Genomic DNA, 7,833 nt, shown 5'->3' on the forward strand with positions numbered 1-7,833 from the left:
AAAATGAAGAATGTGGATGGACCTGCTGCAGAGAATGACGTTCAAAACATCTATAATACGTCCCGTAGGGATTATATAAAAGTAAACAATCACTTAATGACCGGGGTTAAGGAAAGAGTGATCACCTCGCGCGCCGGTGTCCACCACCACGCACAAGAAGCGCAGACGGGCAAGATGCCATTGTAGGAAGTGTTTTCAGCTCTGGCTGAACAATTTCTAATCTTGTGATGTGGACTCGATAAGAAGAAGAAGAAGACTTATTGACTTAGTTGTAGCTAAGTCATACAAATTCTAAGTCATAGCTTAGAAGGGCTGAACATGAATACGAAACTAACAGAGCAGCAATGCTTGGGACTTGATCCATTCTTCCTCCATATGTGCCCGTCATGGCCTAATCCAATGCAAAGTCCTTCACAAAGTCCACTACACAAATGCAAGATTATCTAGAATTTACCCCGCTGTTAGGGACACCTGCAACAGATGTAATCAATCTCCTGCCAACCATAGCCATATGTTTTGGTCTTGCCCTAAGCTAGCAGCCTTTTGGAGGAGTGCTTTCGACTTGATAAGCAGAGCCTACGGCCAGACTATTCCTCCAAACCCACTGTCAGCCATTTTCGGTTCCCCTCCCAAGACCAACCTCTCTGTTGCGGTGAAACGGGTCCTAGCTTTTACAACCTTGTTAACCCGGAGACTGGAGGCTCACCTGTCCCCCGACACACACCCGCTGGATTAAGGAGGTGCTTTACAATTTAAAGCTTGAAAAACCTAGGTTCTCTCTCAAAGGCTCTACCAAGACATTCCTAGATACATGGAACCCTTTCTTGGAACTTGTTAACTCTCTCAACTTGTCCCCGGACTCGGAAGAGGACTGAGTGCTCTCCACCATTGTTCTGCTCTACTTCAGCTGCTCTCCCCTTAACCACCACCCCCCTCCCCACACTTATTTATTTAATTACTTACTTATTTACTGCTATTAGTGGCCCCCTCTTTTTTTCTTCTTTTTTTTTTTAGTACTTTTTGTTTCGTTTATCTTACCATATTTGTGTGGATGTGTATGTATGTGAGTGTTGTTTGTCCCCGTTTGGTTCCGACCTGATTCGGCATTGTTTTAGTGTAGAATGGTGGGTGGGATTGGTGTCATGAGATATTTCTTAACACCTTTAAGAGTGGCATAGAATCACAAACTATAACACAACCTGTTGATTGGAGAGCGTTTTTAATTAATTTACAATTTACAGGTATCAGTGGCAAATGGGACTAGCCCAGTCAACTTGTTTGGCTTGGATAAGGTGGGCCGAAGGCCGTTTCCGTGCTGTACAGCTGTATAATTTCATGAGTCTAAAGGCAAAGCCAGTATTAATGCTTCTTCCACGTTGGCTTTGAGAAGAGATGGTGCACTGTCTTCATGCAAGCAGTAGTTCTATTGGTAAAGGTGCTCCTGAATGCAGTCTGGGAGGGAGTTCCAGGGTTTAGAACGATGCAGGATTGGTGTAACTTGTTGTCCCATGCACCTGCTGTCTCTGCCCTTTGTGATGGTTGAGGTGGCATGGGAGGTAAGGAACTGCAGTGACCATCTCTTGTACATCAATGGTGGCGGGAGATAACGTTGATGAGTGTTGGTCAAGTGGGTGGCATCTAGTGTTGGTGCTGCACTCATCCAGGCAAGTGGACAACATTCCATCACACTCAACACATGTGCAATGTTAATGATGCTAGAAAATGAGTCACTCGCTGCAACATATCGGCCTCGGACTTGCTCGTAGTCACAGTATTTATGTGGCAGATCCAGTCCAGATACTATCTAGGTAGTTCCATTCTCTCCTGTTGGAGATGATCAGTTTGTTGATTAGTACGGGGTGTCAGAGGTTATGGGGAGAAGGCAGGAGAATGGGGTTAGGAGGGAGAGATAGATCAGCCATGATTGAATGATGGAGTAGACTTAATGGGCCAAATGGCTTAATTCTGCTCCTATCATATATCTGTTTATGATATTTTAGATCATCTGACACCTTTGTGATGCAAATATTACACGCCACCTTTCATGTCCTCCCACGTGTGGCTAAAGTGCACATTGTCAGATTTTAATAAAGGCAATTTTTATACATTTTGGTTTCACCATGGTGGCACAATTTGCAGAGGGGTGGAACTTCTCGATTGTGTTATTTGTTGCCATCTGCTGTGGCTACTGCACATCAGCGACAGTGGGAGATAATATTGACCAGTGTCCAAGGGGCTGCTTTGTTTCGTTGGCACCCAGCGTCTTGAGACTTGCTGGTGCTGCACTCACCTTTACTATTGTGGAACGTACTGTAGTTTAATGCAAAGAAACTCTATTCTAGTAAGCTTTTATTCCACGTACACACGGCTGAGACAGTCTAGTTTTTTGTTGTAAGGGTTTACAGAAACAGGCGGCAAAGTGCAGCTGAGGCACAAGTCAAAATCAATCATGATGCTGCAGAAGGTTCAGTATGTGGAGCTAAGTTGTCCATTGTTACTCTTATCAAGGTAGACAAAAATGCTGGAGAAACTCAGCGGGTGAGGCAGCATCTATGGAGCGAAGGAATAGGCGACTCGGGTTTTTTTTTCAGAAATAAATAAGTGCACAAATAATTGAAGTGCAAAATATACAAACTAAATCCTACTGAAAGCAGCGGTGAGCGGATAATGTGTGCACAGTGCAAGGATACAAATAATAATAGATAGAAACATAGAAATTAGGTGCAGGAGTAGGCCATTCGGCCCTTCGAGCCCGCACCGCCATTCAATATGATCATGGCTGATCATCCAACTCAGTATCCCGTACCTGCCTTCTCTCCATACCCCCTGATCCCCTTAGCCACATCTAACTCCCTCTTAAATATAGCCAATGAACTGGCCTCAACTACCCTCTGTGGCAGAGAGTTCCAGAGATTCACCACTCTGTGTGTGAAAAAAGTTCTTCTCATCTCGGTTTTAAAGGATTTCCCCTTTATCCTTAAGCTGTGACCCCTTGTCCTGGACTTCCCCAACATCGGGAACAATCTTCCTGCATCTAGCCTGTCCAACCCCTTAAGAATTTTGTAAGTTTCTATAAGATCCCCTCTCAATCTCCTAAATTCTAGAGAGTATAAACCAAGTCTATCCAGTCTTTCTTCATAAGACAGTCCTGACATCCCAGGAATCAGTCTGGTGAACCGTCTCTGCACTCCCTCTATGGCAATAATGTCCTTCCTCAGATTTGGAGACCAAAACTGTACGCAATACTCCAGGTGTGGTCTCACCAAGACCCTGTACAACTGCAGTAGAACCTCCCTGCTCCTATACTCAAATCCTTTTGCAATGAAAGCTAACATACCATTCGCTTTCTTTACTGCCTGCCGCACCTGCATGCCTACCTTCAATGACTGGTGTACCATGACACCCAGGTCTCGCTGCATCTCCCCCTTTCCCAATCGGCCACCATTTAGATAATAGTCTGCTTTCCCGTTTTTGCCACCAAAATGGATAACCTCACATTTATCCACATTATACTGCATCTGCCAAACATTTGCCCACTCACCCCAGCCTATCCAAGTCACCTTGCAGTCTCCTAGCATCCTCCTCACAGCTAACACTGCCCCCCAGCTTAGTGTCATCCGCAAACTTGGAGATATTGCCTTCAATTCCCTCAGCTGAGATCAGCACACGTGATGCTCCAAATTGCTCCGATGCCATTCAAATATGCACTAAAATAAGACCTGTACAACTTGTTAAACAAGAAAATAGCACAGGTTACATGTGCCGAGTCAAAGTACTTCCAAAATATTTTCTAAATACTTCTAAAATAAAAATATTTTCTCATCTGCACAACAGAAAATACTTTATCATCGACAACTTTCCGCAGCTTCAGATACGGAGCCTTTTCCATTTTGGCAGAGATGTTTTTTGTAAATACTGTACTAATAACCAGGGCAAAGAATCTGGATGTAAAATAACTAAACCTGACCCAAACACCGCCGAATAAATCAGCTTCCACAGAAAACGTGACTGCGTGAAGTATTGGAGGTATTCATGGAATGAATGCTGTTGTAATTGTAAGGCATCATTTGATTTAAAGATACAGCATTGAAAAAGGCCCTTCTACCCATCGAGTCTACGTTGACCATCGATCACCCGTTCACACCAGTTTTATGTCATCCCACTTTCTCATCTATTCCCTACACACTCGGGGCAATTAGCTACAAACCTGCACGTCTTTGGGATGTGGGAGAAGACTAGAGCACCAGACAGACACACACACACAGTCACAGGGAGAACGTGCAAACTCCACACAGGAAGTAACCACAGACAGGGTCTCTGGCACTGTGAGGCAGCAACTCTACCACTGTGCCCAAAACTGGCAATATCATTGAAGAAAAATGGGGTTTGAAGAGGAAAACCACCTGCCAGCAAAATACACAGTGAATTGTGTAGCAGCGATCCCTTCCTTCCCATTTGCTTCTTCTTGTGTGTGGGGCGCAGGTCAACTTGTACTATTTGGTCTATTTGTTTGTGCACGTCGGGTTGATTGCATTAGTCGAAACAGGGTAGACCACGTGAAGGTTGCAATCTCCCGCCCCTCACACATGCTTGTGAGACCTGGACTCAAGGTACTGGCAGACACCATCACTGCTTCTCTGCAGAATCCTCCAGATGCACTGGAAGAATAAGCAAACTAACATCAATGTCCAGAGTCAACATAATCAAAAACACAATCAGGATGGAAACACTAAGCAGGTCAGGGACCATTATGTGAAAAGAGAAACAGATAAGTGTTTCCAATCCTGAGCCCAAGGTCAAGGGTGGGAAAGAAACAAAAACAAGTTCGATTTCCGGAGGAGACAACATGAAGATTGCACTGAGCACAGGAGCTCCCCAAAGGGTGACCCAGTGCTTCAGCTGGTAGAGCTGCCCCCCCTCTTATTCGATCCTGACTTCGGGTGCTGTCTGTGTGGAGTTTGCACATTCCCCATGTGACCACGTGGGCTTCCTCTGGTGCTTCAATTTCCCCCCACATCCCCAACACGCTTGCCGAAGGGCCTGTTTCCATGCTGTATCTCTGAACCCAAGACTCTCAAAGCAGCCACCCAATCTGCATTAGTTGTCTCCAGTGTAGAGGAGATCTCACTTGGAAGAAGCAAGAGAATTGTTCTTTCACTTGGAAGGATTGTTTGATCCCCTGGATGGTGGGAAGGGAAGAGATGAAAGGCTAGCTGTGGCATCTCCTGCTTTAGAAAAAGCTTTAAGATGGAGAATGTTTGATGGGGGTGGAACTGATCAGAGTCGTTTGAAAGGAGTGTTCTCTGGGAAATGTTGACATTGTGTTTGGTGGTGAAATTTTTTTAGGTGCCTGCAGAAATTGCAAAGGATGATCTGTTGAATGTTTAGGGTGCTGAGGTGTAAGGTAAAGACCAGAGGAACTCTGTTGGAGAAACAAAGAACTGCACCTGCTGGTTTACAAAAAAAATGATAAAGTGCTGAAGTAACACCACGTTTCAGGCAGCATCTCTGGAGAACGTGGATAGGTAACGTTTTGTGGCGGGAACCTTCTTCAGTCCAGCAACTGCAGTTATTTGTTTCTACATTTCAGAGTCTGAACAACGGTGCGGACCCAAAACATCACCCATCCTTGTTCTCCATAGATGCTGCCTGATCCGCTGTTACTCAAGCACTTTGTGTCTCTTCAGGTAGAACTCTATTCTTGCTCTGTCCATAAGGAATATCTGGTCAAGAGCCCCATCCACCATGTAAAGGAGAAGCCATGATTCAATTGTTCAGTGGTTCAATGGAGCTTTATTTTTGCATATTTACAAATGCGTGCACCACCATGTTTTGGCGCCATTCCCAAAGTCCGGTCCACCCGCACTCTTGGTCCACAGGTGCAGTACCTGATCCAGGTAAGCCCCAGGCTCCTGCAGGGCCTTCCTCCGTTGCCTTCGATTAGATCGGCCCGTGAACCGACGCTACTTGAAGTTGGGAAGTCAAATACTTTAAGTACGTTTGAATACTTTATGCTTATTCACATGCCACTGCTCTTTGAATTTCTGCCTCAGGAGATGACTCCTGAAAAAACAACTTAATTTTAAATAGTGCCTTGGCATGGGAGATTGTCACATGGTATGACACATGATGTGATCACAAAGATCAGCAGCCAAGCCAAAGGGAGGGTGACTGAGAACAGACAGAGGTTTCATACGACTCTCACCTGTCAACTCACGATCAGGCACAAGGCTTTCCTCATGACCATTTATGCTCTGTAAATGTTTGCTGTGTTTCCACTCACATGCTCCAATGCAGTCAGAGACCTGCAGCAAGAATGCATAACTCGTAGTGAACCAAAACAGACAAAATGGTTGGCTAAAATTTCACTCGCAGGGAATATTTTAAAGGTATATTTTATTCATGTTTATATTTATTTCATTTCTCTCGTTCTGGGTTAAGGTTTATTATTGTCATATGACCAAATGTATAGTGAAAAGCTTTGTATTGCTTGCTATCCACGCAGATCAGATTATACTATCCATAATTACCATAGTCAAACCCACATGACTGGGCGATCGTTTCGCTGAATACCTTCGCTCAGTGACTGGGCGATCGTGACGCTGAACACCTTTGCTCAGCCCGCCTGGACCTACCTGAACTCACGATTGCCAAACACTTTAATTCCCCTTCCAATTCCCATAGTGACTTTTCTGTCCAAGGCCTCCTCCATTGTCAGAGTGAGGCTACTTGGAGGAACAGCATCTCATATTTCACTTGGGCAGCTTACAACCCAGTGGTATGAATATTGATTTCTCTAACTTCAAGTAACCCTTGCATTCCATCTCCATCCCTCCCCCACCCAAGCTTCTCGTTTTCACCTAGCAAACAGCTAACAATGTCCTGTTTCCTTTATCATCACTTTTTTTTGCATATCTTCCTATATCTCTCTACATCACTGTCTATATCTCTCATTTTCCTTTCCCCCGACTAGCCTGAAGAAGGGTCTCAACCCAAAATGTCACCCATTCCTTCTCTCCAGAGATGCTGCCTGTCCCGTCTTAATCCATGGATCATATCTGCATTTTGTTTACATAACCCTCTGTCATGTATCTGAGAATGAAAAACACTGGGAGCATTATTTTGCTTCAATGCAAATTATATTAGAACCTTTGTGTCCAGTGCTTTAGTGTTATAAATATTTTAGCTGATGATCAGCAAAATGTGATCTCACCCTTAGTGAAAAGTGTTTTTAAAGTTTCCTTGCTATGTTACTTTATTGTAATTTCTTGTCACCCTCAGCTTTTCCAGAAGTAAACAGGATTTTCAGCATATTACAAAATAACGTTAAGATGGATTTCACTTTAATCTGCTGTTTTGCATCACATGCTGACATGAAGGGATTGAAGACACTAACATTATTATATTTGCTACTGTAGACAAATGGTAACTGTAAACTGTACTTTGCAAATCAATGATATTGAACAATTGCAATAATCCAAAAATGATGCAGTTTAATTTTAAATCTTAGAGACCTCATCTACTGGATTCAGTGCTCCTGATGTGGCCTCCGTTATATCAGCAAGACCAAGCATAGGCTATTCGACTGTTTCACCGAACACATGCTTGGTCCACCAAGACCTGCTGGATCTCCCAGTTGCTAATCATTTTAACTTCCCTTCCCATTCCCCTGCTAATCTTTCTGCGGTGGGTCTCCTCCCTGCCAGAGAAGGCCACATGGAAACTGGAGGAAGCATATTCCACTTGGGTAGCTTACAACTCAATGGTACGAACATAGAATTCTCCGATTGTAGGTGACTAACCTACAACCAACCCCTTCCCTTTTTATACACC

Source organism: Leucoraja erinacea, chromosome 26, assembly GCF_028641065.1.
Source record: "Leucoraja erinacea ecotype New England chromosome 26, Leri_hhj_1, whole genome shotgun sequence".
Taxonomy (NCBI): domain Eukaryota; kingdom Metazoa; phylum Chordata; class Chondrichthyes; order Rajiformes; family Rajidae; genus Leucoraja; species Leucoraja erinaceus.